The sequence below is a fragment of the Callospermophilus lateralis genome, chromosome 6 (genome assembly GCF_048772815.1).
Source record: "Callospermophilus lateralis isolate mCalLat2 chromosome 6, mCalLat2.hap1, whole genome shotgun sequence".
Classification (NCBI taxonomy): domain Eukaryota; kingdom Metazoa; phylum Chordata; class Mammalia; order Rodentia; family Sciuridae; genus Callospermophilus; species Callospermophilus lateralis.
The window spans coordinates 107,938,669-107,963,334 of record NC_135310.1 but is presented as its reverse complement, the minus strand read 5'-3'; the positions used below and the strand labels follow the sequence as shown (position 1 = coordinate 107,963,334).

Here is a 24,666-nt window from a genome sequence, read left to right as displayed (position 1 = left end):
CACCAAAAGAGCTACTCTTTTTTCTTGATTTTATAAGGCAAGATGCAAAGATTTTCAAGTTCTGAAGTCATTTGGTCATTAAGGTGGATGCCACACTGAAGATGAACAAATATGTAAAGGTGGGCATAATCAGGGGAATTATAAAAATAGGAGCTAGAATTATTTGAGTAAAAACCAGTCTCAAACTGCTCAATCTCAGGACTTCCAGTTATATGAGCCAATAATTCTCTGGAGTTGTTTAAGTCAACTGGAACCAAGTTATCTGTTATTTACAGTCTTATTGTCCTTGATGTGACCCACCCTCTCATTTCACAGGGACAGGGTGAGCCCTCCTTTGAATGACTTGTCTGAACTATTAGAATATAGATTAAATAATTGGAAAAACTCTCTTTTCTCAAAGATTGAGGGTGTGTACACAACTGGTAGGAACATTGAGAAGCATACAAGTAAAGCGGTTCATGATTAGGAAAGAGAAAACAAACAAACAAACAAAAAATCTTATCAGATCAGTCAGGAAGGTCAAAGTGACTTGTTTCAGAAGAATTGGTACAGGAGAAAGAAGATCTAAAAGTAGCTTTTAGTGTTAAATCTGTTTTAGAATCCTGCCTTCTAACCTGTCTTCAATCTCTTTAGCAGAGACCCTGCCCTATGCTACATTTATTCATTCTGTTTCTTTTCATTGCCTTCTTGCTTATGGATCTCAAGATTCCTGGGATGCTTCACATATTCTTGTACCTGGGAGTGGCTTGTGTGTACCTCTGTTTTCGCTTTAAATGCCTCAGCTCTGATATTTAGTCTCTCTTCCATGGCAATTAATCTACAATTGCATTTTCAAAGCAGCTTCCACATTTTTAAAGTGCTTACAATACATGTTTTATGAGAACACAGACAGCATTGCTCCCATACTGAGAAAATTTGTATTCACCATTTGGGGAAGTGGGAATTTTACCATGATTGGCCACTTTAAATTTCTGGGCAGTTTCAAACCACAGATATCTCATTTACATTAACATTTCTTTTTTCTGGAAAATGGAAAAGTTCACTTTGGAAGATTCTTATCTTGTAGCTGTAGGGCCTGAATCTTTGGCAAACTAAATTATAAAAAGGCCTTATCAATCAAGTTTAAATTCTGTTTTAAAAAAATATGCTATCACTATAAGGGGACAGAAAAACTCTCCCCAGAGATTTTTGCTTAGAATATAGCACACATCAAATTAAAATTCAATGAATATATGTTGAATGAACAATTTAGAATTTTGTGATATATTTTTTATATGTTGTAAGTTGTTGAACACTCTTATTGAGTTTGGTTGATTTTTTTTTTTTTTTTTTTTTTTTTTTTTTGGTACTAGGGATTAAACCCAGGGGCACTTAACTACTGAGTTGCATCCCCAGCCCTTTTTATTTTTTTATTTTGAGACAGTCTTGCTAAGTTGCTTAAGTCCTTGCTAAATTGTGGAGGCTGGTTTTGAATTTGTGATCTTCCTGCCCAGATTACTGATATTATAGATGTGCACCACCACACCTGGCTCACACTATCCTCTTTCACATGGGAATGTCACTTTATTGTCACCCTTCTATATGTTGTGACTTAAATCAATAAGACCAATCTGGATTTTTATAGTGGGCATATAAAGTATCATACCTGTGGCTATAGAAGTTTTCCAAGTTTTTTTTTTTTTTTTTTTGGCCTGTGTAGTAGTCAACTAAAACAGAAGTAGACAGACCTATAGAGTTTTATGCTAGAAAAAAAAATCTAAGGACTTGGTTCTTTCTGTTGCTGGAATGCTTTTTTTTTTTTTTTTTTTTTCAGTGCTGGGGATTGAATATTATAGGGCCTGATACACAGTAGGCAAGTCATCCCCAGTCTGGTTTTATATTTTAATAGAACTTTATGTCTTCTTTCATTATGACACAAATAAAAGAACTTCTTCTTCTTCTTCAAAAAAGTTGACTACGTGATCAAAAACTGCAAAAAAAAAAAAATATTGTCAAGTTCTCTTCAATGTCCATGCTTCACAGCCCCAGTTTATTATTCTTTCTCTAATTATATGTATCCAGTGCCACTTTTTCACAAAGATTTGAAGACAAACCTGATTGAAAAGGAATTTTTTTCTGTTTGTCAATGATTAAAAAGTGTACCACTTGACAGCCAATCAATTATAACTTTTTTTCTTTACCTTTGTGTTCCCCTAACAAGGTAAATTTAATCTCACAGTCAAGTTTTACTAACTGCAAATCTGGGAGACAAAGCTCTTTCTATTTTTTATATTCTAAGAACTTATTCACTGAACCATTTCCATATTAAATTAAGTGGTAAGCAAGGCATTTTAAGTTTTAGGCTCCTAAGGAGACTTAAACAAATGGCTACAGATTCCAATTATTTCCTTGGGGTAATGGGTTTCTGGTCAAATCACTATTGTAACTTCCAACCATGGAGTTCTAAGAAGTTTAATGTGACCACCCAAAAAGAAGCCATTAGAAATCCTCAAAAGTGGGACTGAGGATGTAGTAGAGTACTTGTCTAGCATGGACAAGGTTATAGGCTCAATTCCCAGTACTGCAAAACAAAACAAAATAAATTCTTGAAGATGAACACAAACTTTCCCATAGATTCTAAGAAATATAAATTTCCTCCAATATCATTTAAAAAATATATATGTATTATATATATACACATATGTATATACATGTACATATATACTAGATTACTCCAAAATTATTATCATTTTTTTTTAAGAGAGAGTGGGAGAGAGAGAGAGAGAGAGAATTTTTTAATATTTATTTTTTAGTTCTCGGCGGACACAACATCTTTGTTTGTATGTGGTGCTGAGGATCGAACCCGGGCATGCCAGGCGAGCGCGATACTGCTTGAGCCACATCCCCAGCCCGACTCCAAAATTATTTTTTTAAAAATCTCTTTATTTGTAGTTTCCCAATAGTTTCATATTTAGGATTTAGTCAACAACCCAAAAAAGTCTACCATGTCTTGTGATTCAGACATCAGACACACAATGCTTCTCTGCAGGGAACATAGGACAAGTAGGAACAGATCTGATCTGTTTGCTAACTTCGTTCTGAGATTTCAAGTATACCAGTATACCATGCATTAGTGTGTGAGAAATGACATCACTTGCATTTTTTTAATATATTTTTTTTCAGTTGTTAATAGATTTTTTTAACTTTATTTATTTATTTATATGTGGTGCTTAGGATCGAACTCGGGGCCTCACACATGCCAGGCAAGTGCTCTACCTCTAGGCCACTACTCCAGCCTATCATTTGCATCTTTTAAGCAAACATTTGTAGATTCAAGACAAAGAAAAGAGACAAACTTCAAGTTAAATATGCTGTGTGACTGCAGTCTGAGTGAAAGATTTGCTTTTAAGGATGATCTGAATTCATTTTTTTTTTTTTAAAGAGAGAGTGTGAGAGAGAGGGAGAGAGAATTTTTTAATATTTATTTTTTAGTTTTTGGCAGACACAACATCTTTGTTTGTATGTGGTGCTGAGGATTGAACCTGGGCGGCACGCATGCCAGGCGAGTGTGCTACCACTTGGGCCACATCCCCAGCCCTGATCTGAATTCATGTTCTTACCCTCACTGTGACTGAGTCACTTGGAATGCTCCTTGATACACCAGGGCTGATTTCCCATCCTTAAAGTTTCTGAATAATTGATCTAACAATTTTGTTTTTGAAAGGGGAACAGAAGGGCTGGAGGTATATGGAGGTAAAGCACAGTAGTAGTAGAGTGCTTTCCTGGAATGCACAAGACCCTGGATTTAATCCCTACCACTACAAAATAAATAAATAAATTAATTAATTAAATAAAATAAAAAAATAAAGAAAAAGAGAAAAAAAAGGACAACACAAGAGATTTATTTTTTATTTTATAACTTTGTATATTGCTTTCATGTTTTTACATTTTTAAAATTTAATTTGAAAAGCACATTTGTCCTCAATGTGTCCCTTCCCAGTCATACCACACTCGTTAGTGTTATTGTTCTTCTAGGTATTCAAAATAGCCAGTATCAGAACAGAAATCAACCTATAGCTTTAAAAGGATTAAAATGGTATAATAAATACTTAAGATAAAAATGAATTTGAAAGTATAGTTCTGCCAGTTTATGAATTTAGGCAAGTTTTATAACTTCTTTTGATGGTTAGATTCATAAATGTGAAATGGGGATTTTAATAATATGTGTGTGTGTGTGTGTGTGTGTGTGTGTGTGTGTATGCGCATGCATGCATGCTAGGGATTGATTGCAGGGCCTCAAGTGTGCTATGCAAGGGTTCTACCACTGAGCTACCTCCCCATCCAATAATATACTCACTTATTGAGATTGAGAGAAAATTAATTATATAATTGATGCAGTTTTTATATAGCAGGTATTCAATAATGACTTTTTTAGTCATATATCCTAACCCCAACTTCTATCCTCCCAATAAGAGATCATTTACAGTACATTGAATTCATTCATTCATATTATCTTTTCATGAAAATCTGTGGTTCTTTCATTTACAAATGTGGAAATCATGAATAGAGTATAACCAGACTGAACCCAAAGGCAAATAAGAGTTATTATACATAGTTCTTTCTAGTTAGCAAATGTTCTCTCATCTTTTTTGCTTGTTTTTCTTCTCCACCTGCTATTTGGATACCTTTCTTTATTCATTGTGCTTGTTTATCTGTAACCACAGCTTTCATAGTGTCACAAAATCAAATAATGTTTCAGTGGGTGGCATGTTTTTAGGTAGGAGGCAGGTGGATTTGGAGTAATAATGAGTCTTTGTTGTTGTTAATCATACCTGCCAGGTACATACACGGTCCAGGGTCTAAAATGAAACAAGGAAACTGTTTATATTAATATAATATATGGCATATGTTTAGTACTTTATAATTTTCCCATGAACTTTGCCTCATTGGAAAAAGTTCATAATGTCATTTTTCATTCTCCTTCCAACTTTGGAAAGGATCTGGAGTTTATTATAGCAGTTGTAGCATATGTACCTAGAAGCACCTTGAAGCTATGTTTTCTCAGAAAACCAGAGTCTCAGCTGTCCTCTCCTCAACTGCTAATTAGAATCTGTACATTAACATTCCAGGTGGTTTGAGTGTCCTAGGTCAGAACCTCTAACCTAGGCAACAGTTAAGTCTTAAACTCACTAGATGCCTGGGATTACTGTCTTTTTTCTTTTTCTTGTTTCAGTGTTGGGGTTGGAACCCAGGGCCTTGTGCATGACAGGCAAGCATTCTACCACCGAGCTACATCCCCAGTCTGACTGTTTAAGATGCTTTTCATTTAATTGTGATTGTATTCAACTACCACATTCTGCTTCTCCATGGTGCACGATGTTAGCTACCTTTAGGTGATTTTGGAAACATGGCATTTACTGGAATGGTAGTAGACAGAGTATTATTTTTCTCCACACCATACTTCAAGATGTGTAGAAGGCTTTAATACTCTGAGAACCTCTCAATCCTATGCAGAACTATGGAAATTTCCCATCTGGTAATATGAGAGATCAATATGTTAAAGGGAGTAATAGGATCAGTTTTTGCTCCCATTTCTTTTTATTTCCACATTTTTTATTGCTGCATTATAGTAGTACATACTTATGGAATTTGTAGTTACATATTCATATATACACACAATAAATAATATAACAATATAATTTGGCCAATATCATTCCCTAGCACTTCCTCCCACCCTCCTCCCACCTCTGGTCCCTTTCCTCTACTTGCTCCCATTTCTTAAAAAGTTTATAGGACTGTGGTTAAAGGGGCTCAGATGAATTTCTTCATTATTCTCCCTCTTGGTTTATCACTCAGGTGAGAGCTCCTAGCCACTGTATTCTATCATATAAAGATTGTATTATTTTTAAGTTCCTAAGACAGTTTAGGCAATCATATTATTGAGGGAAGAGTTGAAGGTCCAAAATTACCGGATAGGCCGAAGCACATGGAATTTGGTAGGATTCCTCCAATCTTCCAAATCCTCTTTCTTCTCAGATACCCAGGGTCTTCTTGCCATCTCCTCTCTACTCCCTGATCCCACAAAATCTGCTGTTAAGAAATCTGAAAAATTGACACCTGAATAAGACTGAAGGATTTAATATTTTTTGACGTTTTGTTTTGTGGTACTGGAGATTGAAATCAAGGCCTTGTGCATGCTAAACAAGCACTGTTTAGCATTTTTGAGACAGTGTCTTGGCAAGTTGCCCAGGCTGGTCTCAAATTTGCAATCCTCTTGCTTCAGCCCACCAAGTAACTGGGATTATAGTTGAGTGCCAGCCAGGTAGGCTCATGGTTTTTTTCCTGCTTTTTTTAATTAATGTTTTTATTTATATATAATATCGGAAGGCATTACAATTCATATTACACATATAGAGCACAATTTTCATATCTCTGGTTGTATACAAAGTATATTCACACCAATTCATGTCTTCATACATGTACTTTGGATATTAATGTCCATCACATTCCACCATCATTTCTAACCCCATGCCCTCTCCCTTTCCCTCCCACACCTCTGCCCTATCTAGAGTTCCTCTGTTCCTCCCATGCTCCCCCTCCCTACCCCACTATGAATCAACCTCCTTATATCAGAGAAAGCATTCGGCATTTGGTTTTTGGGGATTGGCTAACTTCACTTAGCATTATCTTCTCTAACTCCATCCATTTACCTGCAAATGTCATGATTTTATTCTCTTTTATAGCTGAGTAATATTCCATTGTGTATATATGCCACATTTTTTTAATCCATTATCTATTGAAGGGCATCTAGGTTGGTTCCACAGTTCAGCTATTGTGAATTGCGCTGTTATAAACATTGATGTGGCTGTGTCCCTTTGATATGCTGTTTTAAGTCCTTTGGGTATAGACTAAGGAGAGATAGCTGGGTTAAATGGGGGTTGCATTCCCAGTTTTCCAAGAAATCCCCATATTGCTTTCCAAATTGGCTGCAATTTGCAGTCCCACCAGCAGTGTATGAGTGTACCTTTTCCCCCACATCCTCGCCAACACTTACTGTTGTTTGTATTCATAATAGCTGCCATTCTGACTGGAGTAAGATGAAATCTTAGAGTAGTTTTGATTTGCATTTCTCTAATTGCTAGCGATGATGAACATTTTTTCATATACTTGTCGATTGATTGTATATCATCTTCTGAGATGTGTCTGTTCAGGTCCTTGGCCCATTTATTGAGTGGGTTATTTTTTTTTTTTTTTTTGGTACTTAGCTTTTTGAGTTCTTTATATATCTTAGAGATTAGTGCTCTATCTGATTTATGAGGGGTAAAGATTTGTTCCCAAGATGTAGGCTCTCTATTCACCTAACAGATTATTTCTTTTGCTGAGAAGAAACTTTTTAGTTTGAATCCATCCCATTTATTGATTCTTGATTTTAATTCTAGTGCCACAGGAGTCTCTCTAAGGAAGTTGGGGTCTAATCCCACATGATAGAAATTAGGGCCTCAGGTAGGCTCATTTTAAGGAGGAAAAACTTTAGATACTTTGAAAGTGTGAGTATTAGAGAGAATTGGAAATGCATTTTGGCAGGCTGGGAATGTTTGATGCTTCCTTTGAAAAAAATCCATGTGTTTCACTTATTTGTAAATCCAGTCTGGCTGCAAATATTTCCAAATTGAGAAGATTCTTAAGCATAGTGTCAATATCAGTATGGAAGGAGGTCATGTGATACAGAGCTCTTTGTCTTTGACCTTACTAGAAAATTTTATATGAACAAGGGCCTATTTGTCAAATCTCCAGATGACAGAGGGTGTTTTAACAGAAGGTGTAAGTTGAATGGCAGTGAAATTGTAATGCAAAGGAAAAGGATCACAACAGTTGTGTTTCACATTTAACAAAGACAAAGTAAATCACACTTGGAATCCCGAATTCCACCACACTATAGGAAAGGATGAGTGAAATGTAGTCACCAGGAATGTTGTTGCTGCTTCACTTAGATAGGGTATAGAGTAGAAGGTCTAGAATGGTGAGCAGCATATCTCTTTCTTCTGCATTGGGTTGTGTATCTGATACATTTTAAAGACTTATTGAGAAACCTGGAATGGTAAAGGTTCTTAAATCGTGTCAACTGGAAAGGGTTGAAGGACCTAAAGGCTTCAACCCTTAAGACTTAAAAAATATCATCTCATTTGATCCTCAAAAGACTACTTTAAATATACAATATTATTATGACCATGTTTTAGGAAATCAAGGAACAGGGAGGTCAAGTAACTTGCCCAGTGTCATATAGGCAATAAGTCACTCCCCATGGTCTCAGTATCCTATGTTTTGGTGCTGATAACCCAAACCAGTCCTCAAATCCTCTCTGAGAAACTCCCTTATGTCTTCCCCAACTTGCAGTGCCACATGCTTCAAAAGTAACTTTATTTTCCCTCTATTTAATTTAAGTTCATATTCTCTAGTGCATTTGTTTCAGCAGTTATTAGGAAAAAGAGAAATTTGATATAAACTAATTCATACCAAGGGAGATTAACTCATAGATTCTGACTCAATATAATCATTATTGCACAGGTTTTTATATTTTAAAGAACACTTTCTATTTTAAAGGAATTCATCTCAATTGTAATGGTTTTCAAATATTAGGAGGGTCAACTTCCAGGTTACAGCAGGAGAGTTCTAGATTTCAAAAAGTTAGCTTCAAACATAAAAAAGATCTCCTTTTAGGTCTGGTGGTGTGGTTCAGTGGAAGAGCTTTTGCCTGGCACACATGAAGCCTTGGGTTCAATCCCCAATGCCACCAAAAAGCTCTGCATATAACTTAGCGGTAGAGCCTGTGCTTTACACACATGGTCCCCAGCACTGCAAGCAAATAAATAAATAAATAAAATAAAAAAGAAAAGCCCTCTTACTTTCCATGTGCAAGTTGTGCATATAATTTCATTTGGAAGATAGAGGCACTCCACTGTTAAAAGAAATAATAATAAATTGGACTACAGTCGTACTCTGTCAGACCTACTTAACTTTCTGACTCTTTCCTCCTCTGCTCAAAGTATTTCAAGAGAAAGTTCAGAAAGAAATTTGAGCAGATACTTTGAGCCCATCAGCTGTGTGAAATCATATTACAGAGGAGAACAAAGTGACAGGATGATTCTGTGTGATTCTTGGTGCCATCAGCCTGTTTTCCTAGCATCTTGGCCTCAAAAGGGGCTTTAATGGCAAAGCAAAATATTCATACTGGGCACCACAGGAACAGGAAAATCACCAACCACCAGCATTCCTCCAACCGCTCTTAGGAAAGACCGAGTCATTTGAAGGCCTGGACTTTCTGCCTCAGGCAGGTGGCCTTTCTGGTTCCAGCTGTTCTTCCCAGTAAATGTGAACTGGTATCTGACAGTGTCTGCAACTTTGTCCTTCGCTTGAGTCAGGTTTCTGGTCATGGGTCAAATCACTACTGTGAAGTTGTTTCTTCCTCCACACCCAGTAAATTCCTCAGGGAACCATGAGAGCATATACAGATCTCTACAGGTAGTGTTGGTATCACTGAGAGCAGCTATTGTCTTCCTGGTTCTAGTCAATGATTAACTTTTGCAGTTAATCTCCTCCACAGAGAGAGTGTGTGTAGGACAGAGAGGGTCAGTTTTCAATGTTTCCACATGGTTACACATCCCTTTTCCTGATCACTCAATGGCCCAATCACAAAGTACTGTGATTGAGTCTGTAGTAAAGAATAAAATCCTACCCTCGCATGAATTTTTCAATTGACATTAAAGAGAAAGCATCAGATGTTTGCCAAGATGCTGTGCTGTGGTCACCTAGGACTGTATAAACTGATTTCCACTTATTCATTTAGCCTAAGGGAGTGCAGAGAGCAATTCAGTGACATAGGCCCAGGGCTCAACAACCCAGTTGCAATAGAGCTGTATTTCAAACATTTCTCAGTGAGAAAGCCTCAGATTACCATTTCTACTCATTTCCTACTGAGAGGTTTCACTTTTTACTACCATGAGGGAAATATCAGTGTGCACTTTGGCCTGTGATGAAGCAGATTTAGTGAAATCTGAATAATAAAGGTTTTATATGTATTTGATGATTATTAAATGTGCCCAGCAGCTTTACCCTTGCCCTGCCTCTTTAAATTTCAGTTCCTCATTTCAACTGAAGGCCCAGGCTTTGCTCTTTAAAAGACCTTTCCAACTATCAACCCAAACTGCATAAATCAACTCATTATCTTCCCCAGTCAAAAAGGACTTCCTCTGAATTCCCCATTTCTGCCCCCATTTCTTTAAACAAATCCTTTTCCTAGACTCTCTGACTCAGCACTATATTTAATTTACTATTATCCATAGTTCAATAGGTTTGATTTTGAAAGACTATCCTACAGAATTGGTCCTTTTTGGCATCATGCCTGCAACTCTGCAAGTGTCAGCAATAGAATTGTGGTTCCCCTCTACGAGAATTCAGTCCATGGGATTAACCTTATCCAAGTGAGGGATAATTGGAGATGAGGATATATTTATAGAAGTCAGACATTTGTGTATACATTACTTAACAAGTCATATCTAAATATGAGGACAGTGACAAACAGAACAAAATGCAAGGTGAAGAAAATAAATCATAGTAAAGATTATTTTTTTAATTTTTTTAAGAGAGAGAGAGAGAGAGAGAGAAAGATAATTTTTTAATATTTATTTTTTTAGTTTTCAGCGGACACAACATCTTTGTTTGTATGTGGTGCTGAGGATCGAACCCGGGCCGCACGCTCGCCAGGCGAGCGGGCTACCGCTTGAGCCACATCCCCAGCCCAGTAAAGATTATTTTTAATACATAAAAATGATGACAACAGTAATAATAAAACCAAATTCTGATAGTAATCAATTACTACTTCCCTAATCATGATCTTCCTCAAACAGACCAAATAGAAAGCTCATTTATTTCAATGAGTATTACTCACCCTCCATGCTGGGGATTAAATCCGGGGGTGTTCTATTCTTGAACTACATTCCCTACTCTTTTCAGTTTTTATTTTGAGGCAGGGTCTCACTAAGTGTGCAGGCTGGTCTCAAACTTGCAATCTTCCTACCTCAAATTCTTAAGTAACTTGGATTATAAGCATGCACCAATATACTTTTTTGCCCTATACAATAAAAAAATTCTTTAGTTATGCAAATTACCAATTTCAATAATTACAAAAGATACATAGTAAAAATAAGGTATCCCCCCATCCTACCCTCTGACCTCTCAATATCCCTCCCCAGATGCATCTACTATAAAAGTTTCCCCAGAAACATATCATGTATACTATGTATATTTACAATGTATATTTTTAACAAATCTTGATTCATTTGCTTAATACCCATTTCAATCTCCTTGTTCATTGAAAAGTAAAAATAAGAAATCATAACCAGAGTTCCTGATATGATTAACTCAGATGCACTTTTATGACACTTGATATTGAAACTGGGCTAAGTAAAGAGAGAAAGGGGCATCAGTCATCGTTTTGCTAGTATGAATCACAGCAGAGGCTACGTGGTTCAGCAGGATTGTACTCTATCTCTGATTTGTCAGAAACAGCTTTTTGATAGTGGTAGAAGTGATATGGTTTTTCCAGACAACAGTTCTACCCACAGATTCCAGATTCCATGGACACCTGATTATGATAGCAGTGTCAAGTCTCTGGTTGCTTAGTTCTGCACTGTATTCTCTGAAAGTTGGCTAAGTCTACTTAGTTATTCACTCAGTAGTTCTGAAAACATTAAAATATATTACTTTCTGCTTAACCTAGAATAGATTGTGTTTTCTATAACTGAATTTTGACTTATAAGAAGTATATAAACACATATGCTGTTTTAGGCTGAATAATGCCCTCGCCCCAAATATCCTAATTTCTGAAACCTGTGAATATACTACATTACACAGCCAAAGGGAATTAGGATGGAATTAATGTTGCTAATTTACTGATTTTAAAATAGGGGAAGAGTCCTAGATTATTCAGGTGAGCCAGTATAATTATAAAGGTCTTTAAAAGAGGAAGGAAGAAGGCAGCCTAATGGAGTCAGAGGAAGATAGGACTACTGAGTACAATCAAAGAGATGCAAATTTGTTGGTTTTGAGAACAGAAAAAGAGGCAGTGAGCCAAGGAATGTGGATGGCCTGCAGAAGGTGGAAATTCAGTGAATTGTATCCAGATGAAAATAAATGTAGAGGAAGAGTCTGGGAAGAATTTTGTATCCCTTCTGTGCCAATAAAAGTGCACAGTGGGGCTGGGGATGTGGCTCAAGTGGTGGCGCGCTCGCCTGGCATGCGTGCGGCTCGGGTTCGATTCTCAGCACCACGTACAAACAAAGATGTTGTGTCCGCCAATAACTAAAAAATAAATATTAAAAAATTCTCTCTCTCTCTCTCCCTCTCTCACTCTCTCTTTAAAAAAAAAAAAAAGTGCACAGTGTTTATTTATTTTATTTTTGGCAATGCTGGGGATCAAACCCAGGGCCTTGCACTTGCTAGGCAAGTGCTCCACCATTGAGCTACAGCCCCGGCCTCATGAAGTTTTAAATAGCTATATAAGGAAGAAATGTAAAGATTGTGTTTTTTGTTTATTTGAATTTTTATGAAAGTGCTGGCAATGTTGACTTCACTAAGGAAAATAATGTTTATGAACTACATTGAATTTTTAGTTGTTTCTTTACAATGTAATAATGAATATATCAAAGTAAAGATATTGTTTTGGAATTCTTTGTGTTATGTGATGACAAAGGAAAGGCAGGATATCAATTCTACCATTTCAATATTTCATGTGAAGACAAGATTTGAAATCAGAAAATATATCCATGTTAAATTATATTTATTAAGAGATTTTATAAAATCTTAGGATAAGTGGGGGAAAAAAAGAGGAAAAGGTGAGAAGGGATGAACACATTTCCTCCTTAATAAAAAAAAAAAACCAAACAAACAATAAAACAAAACAAACAAATAAAACCCAAAATTTTAAAAAGTATTCCAGAAAGACAATTCTATATACTTTTCAATCTATGAGACATTTCCCTGGTCAGTTATCTCTGGAGAAAGAGGGATAGTTATACATTTGGTACTTGATGGCAATATTACTGACTAGTGTTAAAATGGGCATATATTTAGCATTGTAAAGTATGCATACCAATGATCTCTGGAGCAATCGAGCAGGAAGAGAGCTGAGAAACTGTTTCTACTCTATAATGCTGAACTAAAAATACTGACTTCTAAAATTTTAAATAATAAAATTGGAATAATAATTTTAATGACAAATTTACATTAATTCTTATATACCAGAGTTTCCATCTACGATAGTAATATTCAGTTATGATTATGAGTGCTGATGAATATTGGTTTTAATATACAATCAGTTGGAATTTGGTCAAAATATGAGTTTGGTGTACTTTCAATAGTCAGCCAGGCTTGGGAATCACTTATTTACTGAATGTTTACAAATGCCAGATCCTGGCTCAGCTGGCAGTCAAAAGGTAAACATTTGCACAGAGTTATACAGGACAATTTACTATCTCTGTTACTTGGCCTGGAGATTGTTTTTGATTTTAGCTTGTTCTTTCTTGCAAGCACAAAAGTCTCTTTTGTAATTCTAAACATTTAAAATAGTTTGTACTCTGAGCAATTGCAAGGAAGGGATGTTAAACAGAACTGTATGTTAAAATGTTACAAAATTGTGAAATACAAACAGGAATAGGTACATCAGAGTTCAGAAACTAATCAATTCATGCAGATGTACATGATAAAGGTGGCATTTCAAATAATAACATAAAGGCAGATTATTTTTTTCAAATATTATAAATACCTAGTAATTGAGAGGAAAGCGAACTTGAATTACAATCTTACTTAATTCACCCTCAAGCAAAATACAGATATATCAAAATTTTACTCATAAAAAATCAGCCAGGGGTCGCGGTGCAATGACGTTTGTAATTCCAGTGTCTCTAGAGGCTGAGACAGGAGGATTGTGAGTTCAAAGGCAGCCACTGAGCAACTCAGTGAGACCCTGTCTCTAAATAAAATACAAAATAGGGCTGGGGATGTGGTTCAGTGGCCAAGTGCCCCTGAGTTCAATCCCTGGTAACAGCTCCCCCCCAAAAAAAAAAAAAATGGGCCAGGGTATAGTTTAGTGGTAGAGTGCTTCAATAAATAAAATGCTCAAGATTCTGGGTTCTATCTCTAGCACCTTAAAAAGAAAGAAAAAATACATAAAGAATAAAAGCACAATATGACCAGAAGTTTCATAGTATGTGAAAATTCAGCAAGCTGTACATTTATGTATACTTTTGTCATTACATATTATAGAACTATACTTACAAAAATAAGTAAAATTTTTAAAATAAAAAAATTTAAAACTAGATAAAGTTATAGGCTGTTTATTTTTTATAATTTTGGAGCTGCAAAGGCCTTTCTTTTTTCTTTTTAAAGAGAGAGAAGAGAGAGAGAATTATTTATTTATTTATTTATTTATTTAGAATATTTCAATATTTATTTTTCAGTTTTCGGCGGACACAACATGTTTGTTTGTATGTGGTGCTGAGGATCGAACCTGGGCTGCATGCATGCCAGGCGAGCGCGCTACCACTTGAGCCACATCCCCAGCCTGCAAAGCCCTTTCACTGTAACATAAAACTCAAAAATCATTAAAAAGATCTGGGAAAGTAGCTCAGTAATAGAAGCGCTGAAAATCCAAGAAAAGGCCATATAGTAAGTCCAATAGTAGGTAGCCTCTTCATCTCTACACTGGAAGAAAAATATGGTGTTCTCAGAGCCCAGGAGCCAGGATCAGCTAGCTTAAGCCAACCTCACAGTCCCCTCTGATAGGAGTGAAAGTCACAGGGGACATGCGGTGGATGCCAGAGATGCAGCTTGAAGTAGGGGCTGGGGTGGGGAGGAATGTCCTGGCTTCTCCTTTCTTCTAGTCCTCTGTATCAGTTTCCTATTGCTTCTACAATAAATTAAGTACCACATGCTGGGTGTTTTAAAATAGCACAATTTTTAAATTTTACAGCTCTGGACACCAGAATTCTGATATAGGACTCATTGGGTTAGAAACAAGATGTTGACAGGGTTTCATTTCTTTCTGGAGGCTGTAGGGAGGTATCTGTTTCCTCAGGTTTTTGACCTTTTCCAGGCTGCCTTCTAAGGGTCATGGTTACTTCCTTTCTCTTCCAAGCCAGCAATGACCAGTAGAATCCTTAAAATTTGTCATCCTGAAACCAAGGGAAAGCCTGATTTAACTCTCTAGCTTCAACTTGCTCCTAGTTATTTGCTTTAATCGCTGATTTTATTATTTTATTTTTTTGATACAAGGGATTGAGCCCAGGGATGCTTAACCACTAAGTCATATCCCCAGCATTCTTATTTTTTATTTTGAGATAGGATCTTCCTAAATTGCTTAGGGCTTCACTAAATTGCTGAGGTTGGCTTTGAACTTGCAATCCTCCTGCCTCAGCCTCCAGAGCCGCTTCGAGTACAGGCGTGGGGCACCATGCCCAGATCATCACTGATTTTAGAAGTCAGTTAATAATAAAACTTTAGACTTTACTAGCTTTGCTATAGATAATGCCTTTGAAGTGTGAGCTCTATAGTAATAATTTTAACCTTAAGTTCTTTTTTAGGGTTATCTTATTTTAAGATGAGCTAATTTTACAATCCAATTTGCATTAGCCATGTAATATAATGTGTTCACCTGATGGAGGATTACAAAGCAGCCATTTTAAGAGAAGCCATTATTCTGTCTTCCACTTCCTCCAACCTTCCACCAGTGCCTCCCAATGTCCAGTCTCAGCTGGAAGCCAACCTATTAGGAAAGCAGTCTGCAGGGGTCAACAATAAGTCCTCTCTCTATACATTTCTCTATACATACCCAGGAGAAAGAGGAATGGATCTAAGGGCAAATGGACATTTGGAAAAAATTGCTATCATCCCTAGAATAAAAGCATTCTTAGAAATCAATGAGAAAATAATAACAAAATATAAAAATTGACCAAGGATTAGGGCTGGCAGGCTCAGCAATTATTAAGCAAAAAATAAAATAAAAATAGCCAGTGTGTATATGTTAAGATTCTCAATCTCCCTCAATATACATTGAAACAATGGAGTATGATTTCTTTCCTACTCTATGGATGAAATTCAAAAAATTGTTAATATCCAGTTTTGGGGACAATGTAGTCTGTTGAAGAAGAGTAATTGGTGCAGTCTTTTTAGAAGGCAAAACCTAATTAAAATGTGAATGTATGCCTTTAGGTTTAGTGATTTCATGTTTATTAAAAATCTCATAATCACAAGTGTACAAAAAATACATGTATAAGTATAAAGATGTTCACCAAGGAAGTGTTTATGATACCAAAATAAATAAATAAATAAATAAAATAACCTGGAAATATTTTAAATATTTATTTATCTTAATCATTCATGGTTCAGTAAAACAATAAAATGCATCATTTCAAGGAATGACTGGAAATAGACCTAGATTGGACTGGAAATACGTGTATATTCTATAAACATAGAATGTACTAGAAAGGAATGTATGTATATGTATGACTAGGGAGAAAAACCTAAGTTGCAGAGCAATATGTATAGTATAATTACAAACTATTTACATGTTAGAACATGAATAAAAATTCTAGTAAATATAATCCAAACTGTTAATAGTGGTCATTCTGAAATGTGAGATTCTTTGGGATTTTTATCTTATTTTGCCTGTACTGTTTGAATTTTGTTCAATAAACAATTTTTACATTATCAGAAGAAAAGAATAAAATTATGGTCTTTAGTGTTGAAGCTGGAGCTCAGTGGTAAAGAACTTGCCTATCATATTTGAACCCCTGGGTTTGATCCCTAGCATGGGAAAGGAAAATTGTGGACTGTAAATATTACGTGTGTGAAAGAGTAGGCCAGGCTTTTGCTTATACGGGACAAAATTGATTTTAATTTATTACTTCATTTGGAAAAAAAAAAACCTCCATTAATGAATTAATGAATAAATAAATGTGATTTTCTCTTAGGCCTTTAATTGACATGAATTTATCTCTATCACTAAATTAGTTTAAATTAGAGTTCCTCTTTCTCAAGGTTCTTCCCCTCCCCAAAATGAAACTGTCCCCTTGTGCTTTCAATTCCTATATCTTCAAAGTGTCTGCCACAAAGTTCCTTTCCCTTTCATTTTGGTTTCAGAAATATCCACATAGACCTATTAACTAACAATTTCATTTGGGGGAGAGAGATCAGTAGGTGAGTTTTTATTAGAGGTGGTAGTTGTCTAAGGTTTTTTCTCTTGAAATGATTTTCCTGGGCGTTGGAAAACTGAAGGTCTTTTAACAGAATTCTAAAGTGTAATGTTCATAATAGCTTCCCATTTTGTAAGTGTTTTAATTGGGTTCTGAAACATCCAGCATTAACTCTGAGCCGCGGGTTTTCCTTTTGTACCTGGTTTTAGATTTAGAAATTAGTCACTACCTACTGCACACAGGTAGGTAGTGACTAATTTCTAACAAACAGGTCATGACTCTTTAAGGTGTTTCTAGCACAACCTTATAGTGTTGTAATAGCCTGATTTCTTCATTCATTCCATACTCTTTAGGGGTAAGAGGTAAGGTTTGAAGAATAAGAGGGTGATTCCAGAGTGGAAGGAGAACTCATATATATGATATATATAAGCATAAACACAAATATGTGCCTATGTGCAGAGAGGCCAGGCTTTATACTTGTAAATACAAGAATACAAGTAAAAAAGCCTGATTTCACCTGTCAGGTTGAAGTCAATTGCGTAGATAAGACTGTCTAGCATTTCTCTCATACTATTGGTATTTATTTCTCTACCCTTTCTCAACCATAATTCTTAGAAAAACTTATGACCTTGTAACAACTAGAGTGTAACAGTACTGAATACATTTCTTGAACTTTTTTGAGATGGTTCTTTGAATAGAATTCAAATATGTAAAAATTAACTTGGAATTATCACTTAATTGTTTATCAATGACTCTTAACTAAAAAGATACTGGAATACTCAAGCATGTGTCGTAAGTAATCACATATTGGCCAATTATCTCCAGAAAGAGGTTGCTACCAAATGGAATATTATTCAATTTAAGAAGAGTGTCTTAGTATCACTTAAGTAAAATTACTTTATTTGAAATCTTGTAGACACAGAGAACTAATTAGGCATTCTTCCTACTGTGGAATTTAGCATGTAATTTTTGGGTCCTGTTGACATTGGAGATTGATCCTAGGGCTTGTGCATGCTCAAATGCTCTACCACTGAGCTACATCCATAGCCCCTTAGTGCATAATTACTGAGAACTTTCTGTGTGCCAATAGCTGGCATGAATGTAAAAATGTGTGGGACAGTCTTCAGTCTTTGAGAATTTTATTCATATAAAAGGAAACAAAAATTGCATGAAAATAGCTATTTCACAGTAGAAAATGTACCAAATATCCTAGGAGAGGTAGAAATAACAAGTTTTATAAGTATGGAGAGAATAGATTCAAGAGAGGAGTCATGTCCAAGGGGCATGAGAGAGAAAAATCATACATGATTTATGCTGTGTTATCATGAAATTTGACTTCTCCTTTAAAATCACGAGCTCCATGATCATAAGAAGAGCGTCTCCTTTATTCCTCTCTCTACCCATCTGCCCAAGCACCTGGCACGGAGGTCTTCAATGAAAGAAGGAGGGAAAATAATTATGTCAGGCCATTTCATGGTTGATCTGTACAAAAAACAACTGGAGGAGGATTCCTTCAGTTTTTCCCTTCTCTTTCTTCTTCTTTTTAGGCAAAGGAAGAACTCCCAGCTCAAGGAGCAAGTGACCTAAGATAGGCTAGAGTCTCAGCTATGGAATTAGCCCTGAATGCAAGCATAGGCTCTGCCATTTCGTACTTATGTGATCTCATGCAAATTAAGTAACCATCTCAGTTTCCTACTCTTTGAAAGGGGGTGACAGTACCACTATGCATTGCATTGTAATGGCAGTCATGTCTGATGAGGTATATGTGTTCAGGTCAGTGTCTGAGACTTACATTGTCATATGGTGTTAGTTGTTATTAATGTTGTTGAGAGTATTTTCAAACTAGAAATAGTCCTACCTACTTTACTTCTGGATATTTAAGGAACACATTGAGATTGCATGCTGTTAATATGTAGAAAGCTTATTACCTTGTAATGGTCTTGGTAAGAATCAAGATTATTCTGTGAAAATGTATTTGGTGGCGAGAGAGGTTTAGAAGATCAAAGAGGCTACCCACATAAGGTTTACTAAACCAGGCAAACTGGATCGACAATTAAGGATCTTGCTGAAGAGTTAGGAGAGATATGGTATAATATAGAGGAAAAGGGCAGGGAGGGAGGAAGCGAAAAAAGAAGAATGAGGAGGTAGCCTAGGAAATTAAAGAGGGAAAAAGAGAGTTCAAGTATAAATTAGGAGTCCAAATCAGAGACACAATTTTGATGGGGCAAAGGGAACAAGGTCCTTGTCAAAGAAGCAATTCTAGAAAGAAGGTAGCACAGTATGCAGGGGGGTATTTAGAATGACTCATTTTCCCTGATTATAAAGGAAAGGTATAAACCTTGGGGAAAAGGAAGTTAATAGTGTACTGTGCTGTATACACATTAGTTGAAGTAGCCCTTCAATTAATAGATCTGAGAAAAGACAGATGCTGACTAAGGAAGTGTGGGCCGACAGGAGGTTGAGGAGAATTGCTTATGAGCCACATATAGAATGTGGTTTAGTCGTGGGAGTGGTGAGATGTGGCCTGGAAACTGGCAGAATGGAATGTGAATTCTCAGAAATAAGTAGAGAGCAATATCTTGGTTTATGAGTTTTTTTTCTTTCTTAAGCTTTGGCAGACATTTAATTCTGGGCATCAAAATTATGCCATTCAATCTCCAGCATTACAAAAGAAAAAATTCTGAATAGTGAGTTTAAAAGTTCCAACATTAGACAGGAAATAAATCTCATTATCATCTGTTAGTTAAGGGAGTTAAGTAGAGACCTGAAATAAAGTTCTCATTTCTTGTTTCGGAAACAGTTTATGGCCAGATGGGCAGAACCATAGCATGTAATAATTGGACGAATGCCTTTTAGAGTCACATGAGGCCTGATACACATAAATGCTTAGATGGTGTCTAAGAGATAATGATTATAGATGAAATCCTCTATTGAGAGTTCTCATGAGTTTCTACTTAAAAAAGAGAATTTGTCCTTTGTAATTCATAAAAGATCCTGAATAAATGAAATACAGATTACTAGTATTCCAGCTTTTTAAAAAGCTACCCTGTAGTAGTGTAACTTGTAATGTGTATAAAAATCACCTGATTGTTGGGCAACAGTCACTTGTATTTACTGTTTAAAATTTGCAGAGATTCAAACAGGAATATTGCAAATGCCTTACTAAGATGAGAATGTGTCCAGTTTATTTGTCTGAGATATGTCACTCTCAATGCAGTTTCTCTCCAATAGGGTGAATTTTTTTTTTTTTTTTTTTTTTTGTACAGGGGATTAAACTCAGGGGTGCTTACCCACTGAGTCACATCCCAAGTCCTTTTTATTTATTTATAATTTCTGAGACCGAACTTGAACTTGACATCCTTCTGCCTCAGTCTCCCAAACTGCTGAGATTATAGAAGTGCACCACCATACCTAGCTAATACAGTGAATTTTATTTAAATAACAGCAAGTTATTTAATAACTGTTAGCATTTCTTAGCCTTTTTAGCCAGAAATCACATTCCTTAAAGGGAGAGTGTGTATTGTATTACATCTCTCAGAGTTCCTCACATCTGTCATGCCCTATACATTACATTGGTTTAAATGTTATTTTATACTAGTCAATTTTTTAAAATATTTTATTTATTTTTTAGTTTTCGGCAGACACAACATCTTTGTTTGTATGTGGTGCTGAGGATTGAACCCGGGCTGTACACATGCCAGGTGAGCGCGCTACCACTTGAGCCACATACCTAGCCCCATACAAAATTTTTTACTAGTTAATTAAGAGTAGTAGATACTTAATCAGTGTTTATTGAACCAAATTTTTGTACCTATTTTTTTTTTTTGAGACATTAGCACTTTTTCCCCCCTGTGTTGGTAGATATAGCTAAAAGAAAAATCAATTACCTACGTAACATCCTTCATTAACTGTCTAGGATAACAGTGCAGATCATTCCCTTGGCACACAGGGCCTCCCTTGTTCGACTTTGATCGGCTGGAGCTTGGCTCTCTAGGCTTTTGGCTGTCCACATGTCTTTGTCCTGGTTGGCTGATTACCCTTTCTCAACTTTGTCAGTCAACCCCAATCAATGTTCCCCAACAGGATCCCCAATACTTCCTCTTTTAATGGCAGGGAACATATTTTCCAAGTAGCAGCTACTCATTTAAAATGAATGCTCAGTAAGTGTTGACTTGAATTAATGTGTTCATTACTAGAAATTCTTTATATAATATTATGTGCAAAATTTGGCTGATATTTGAAAAATGCAAATGCATTTGTCATTTGAGATTACCTAAAGTATCTGACTCTTCATAAGGGGCCAGTTGTAACATTTTGGGAGAGTAATACTTTTTAAAAGAGACTCCTGTTGAGGACCTATGAAGCTCCTAAGATTTCCCTATTATGATAGCCCAGTTCTTTGATACTGGCATTATTAAAAAGGTCCTTGTAGTAGGCAAAGTGGTGATTCATTTTGATGGGGTCATCACATTTTTAGTTACACTTTTTCTACAATAATAAAAAAAAAATTAGTTATACTTTTTTTACAATGCAATAATGATTTCTTTTTCTTTTTTTTTTCTTTTATGGTGAACCCAGGGCCTTGTGCATGCAAGGTAAGCACTCAACCATCTGAGCTATATCCCCAGCTCTGAAAATGCAATAATGAAAAGTGCTTATAGAGTTGTCTTATATGAGCATATCCCCCAAATTTCTAGTGAAATAATATTTTATCACAAGCTGATGGGTCATCGGTTTGAGCAGGAAAATTTTCAACTTTTGTTTTGAGATGAGATCTCACTAAATTTCTGAAATTTTTGGCTTTGAACTTGGAATCCTCTTACTTCAGCTTCCCAACTAGCTGGGATTATAGGCTGGTGGGCATCGTAGATTTTTAGCTTTAATGACCTCACAGTATAGGCATTGTAATTAGGATAATTACTTAAAGGAGCTCTATGAACAATTAATAACCAACATTTGTACAGCACTCAAAGGTTTAGAAAATGCACCATTTTGTAAGTTTAAAAATAAATTCCTAGATATAATTTTTTTGGTTTGGAAGATAGCACTAACTTTAGGATCATGGTTATTTATTTTTTTTCCAACTTACTCAACTCTTCTTATAGGTCCTATTCCCTCATCCTTCCAATTTTTGTATCCAACATTGGAACACTACCTCAATGGGATAATGCCTTTTGAATTTGCTTATTTTAATTTTTAAACTCTAAACTACACTGCTTATTATGGGGATATTACAGATCCTGGGATTTCTAGGACAGAACTGATTGTAAATGCTTTGTCACATTGTCAAATCATGGAACCTGATCTCTGGTTAAGAAAATGTGGTCACCTTATCTACTTGATGAAGGTTAATATGAATTTTGTTACATATATTCTAAATATCTGATTTTACATATTATATCCTATTATATATACACATATTCTGAAATAAGACTTTTTAATGTGACCTTATTGGCAAAACAATACCCCATTTGTTTTCCTTAACCTTTCTTCAGTTCTTTTTATTGTCCTTTCTTCTTTAAATATCTAGGGTTCAATCAAGACCTAGATATTTAGATCTCTTCCAATGGATTTTGTTTTTCTGTCTCCTTCAATGAATTCTCTTCTGCCTCTCACCAGCCTCATTTTTCAAAATCTTAAAACTATCTACTTTCTTTAAAAAGACAGGGTCTTGCTATTTTGCCCATGCTGAAAAAATAGCCTGGGCTCAAGTGATCCTCCTCCCTTGGTCTCCTGATGTACTACCTAGCCATGCTTGATCTACTTTCTTATGGGTTGCTTGAGCTGCACAGATATTTCAAAAGCTCAGGAATATTCTGTTTGCATAGCCACCTCCCATCTTTACTTCTAGGACATCTTCAGACAGAATTACTGCCTTCCTTCAAGCTTTAGTGCAATTCACACCATCTCCCTATAGTTTGCCCTGCCTATAATAATTTATTTTCCTAAAAAATCTCAAGCATTTGATTTTCACTACCTCATACTGTTTATTAGTTTCATGTATTCATGTCTCACGTCCTAGTTAGAATGCAGTCCTTGAGGATGAGGGCTGTATGTACTTCATCCTTTTTTTTTTATTTGTTTAGTAGGATACAGTGAACAAATATTACTCAACAAGTATTTGTTGATTAAAGAAAGCCCAAGTTCCATGATTCCAATACCACACAGCCAACATCTTATTTAGGTATACATAATAAAATTTTTTTCTTTTCTCCTTTTTGGCCTCTGCTTCTGAGTTTGACAATTCCTGTTTAGTATTACCGAAGGTAACCATTTTAGAAGCAATAAAAAAAATTAAAAGATGGTAAAAACAGGCATGTAAGAGATAGTGGAAACTGATATTTATAGTGTCGCTATTCTGTTCTTGACACCATAGTCTGCATTTTAAAGATTTCTTTCAACAAACCTAAAAACTGAAGTCCAGCCATGTTAATTTATCCAAAGTTCCCCCTCAAATAAATGCCTGTGCTAAGTTTCAGAAACCAAGGTCTGCCTGATTTCAAAGGCAAGGCGGTTTTAGTGTTGGAAGACTGCGAGAATTAAATGGCATAATTTACTGAAAAAGCAGTAGGCACAATAGTTGGCGTTCAGCAGATGTTTCTTCCACAATTTGCCTAGGAATTGTGTCTACTTAAGCAGGAGAGGAGGAAAAAACAAAACAAAAAAACCTGGATAAATTAATTATACTTGTTTATAACTTTAAGAAAGCCCACATTTAATTATAATAATCTCATGCCCTCCTTCATATTGACTCTAGAAAAAAAATGTCTGGCAATATTTCAAATCATGATGCCTATTTTTCTTCCATGGTTACGTAACAATTTATACTTTCAAAAGAGAATAGAAAGTTATTTTCGGCTGTCAAGAGACTAAAAGAATGTAATAAAATTATTTCTGTGACACAGATTTATGTGCTTAGTTTTTCATTTTTCTTTCCTCCCCGACGAAGAGCATATTACTCTGTTCTATAGGGACTTTGCAAGGTAAACTGCGGGGTTTCAACAGCTGCTGGGGTAACCCTCAACACCGAAATCAAGCGCGTCCTCAGTTCTCATCGCTGACTCCCATGAGCTGCTCCTCTGCAGAAAGTTAACACCGCGTCGCCACCGCGGAAAGTGGGGCAACCCAAGCTTATTTTGCCTATCAGCAAAAACCTTTTGTATCCATTTCAGGCCACAGAACAGACAAAACGCCCTACCCAGCTGTTCTGAAGCTCCGCGGGGAGGAAGAAGCGTAGCTTCTTTATACTGCTCTCTCATCCGCTCGTGGCACCTGGACGCGGGGGGCGCGCGACCCAAGGCCGTGACGTCCCCGCACCTGGCAACAGCCCTAGCACCGGTGCTGGGTAAAAACTCCAGCACATCGGGGGCGGGGCCAAGAGAACGAGGACGTTCTCGCGAGATTTCCCTCATCCCGGCCCATCTCCCCGCACCTTCCCGGC

At 36.2% G+C, this 24,666-nt stretch overlaps 1 long non-coding RNA gene across 1 annotated transcript; it reads right to left on the bottom strand.

The window, feature by feature from the left end:
* Nucleotides 1-1,895: 1,895 nt before the first annotated feature.
* LOC143401028 (uncharacterized) lies at nucleotides 1,896-24,557 on the bottom strand. Its single transcript, XR_013091556.2, has 3 exons — nucleotides 24,424-24,557; nucleotides 5,949-6,081; nucleotides 1,896-1,969 (listed from the first exon to the last, which is right to left on the bottom strand). It is a non-coding gene; the product is annotated as an uncharacterized LOC143401028 (long non-coding RNA).
* Nucleotides 24,558-24,666: the final 109 nt, after the last annotated feature.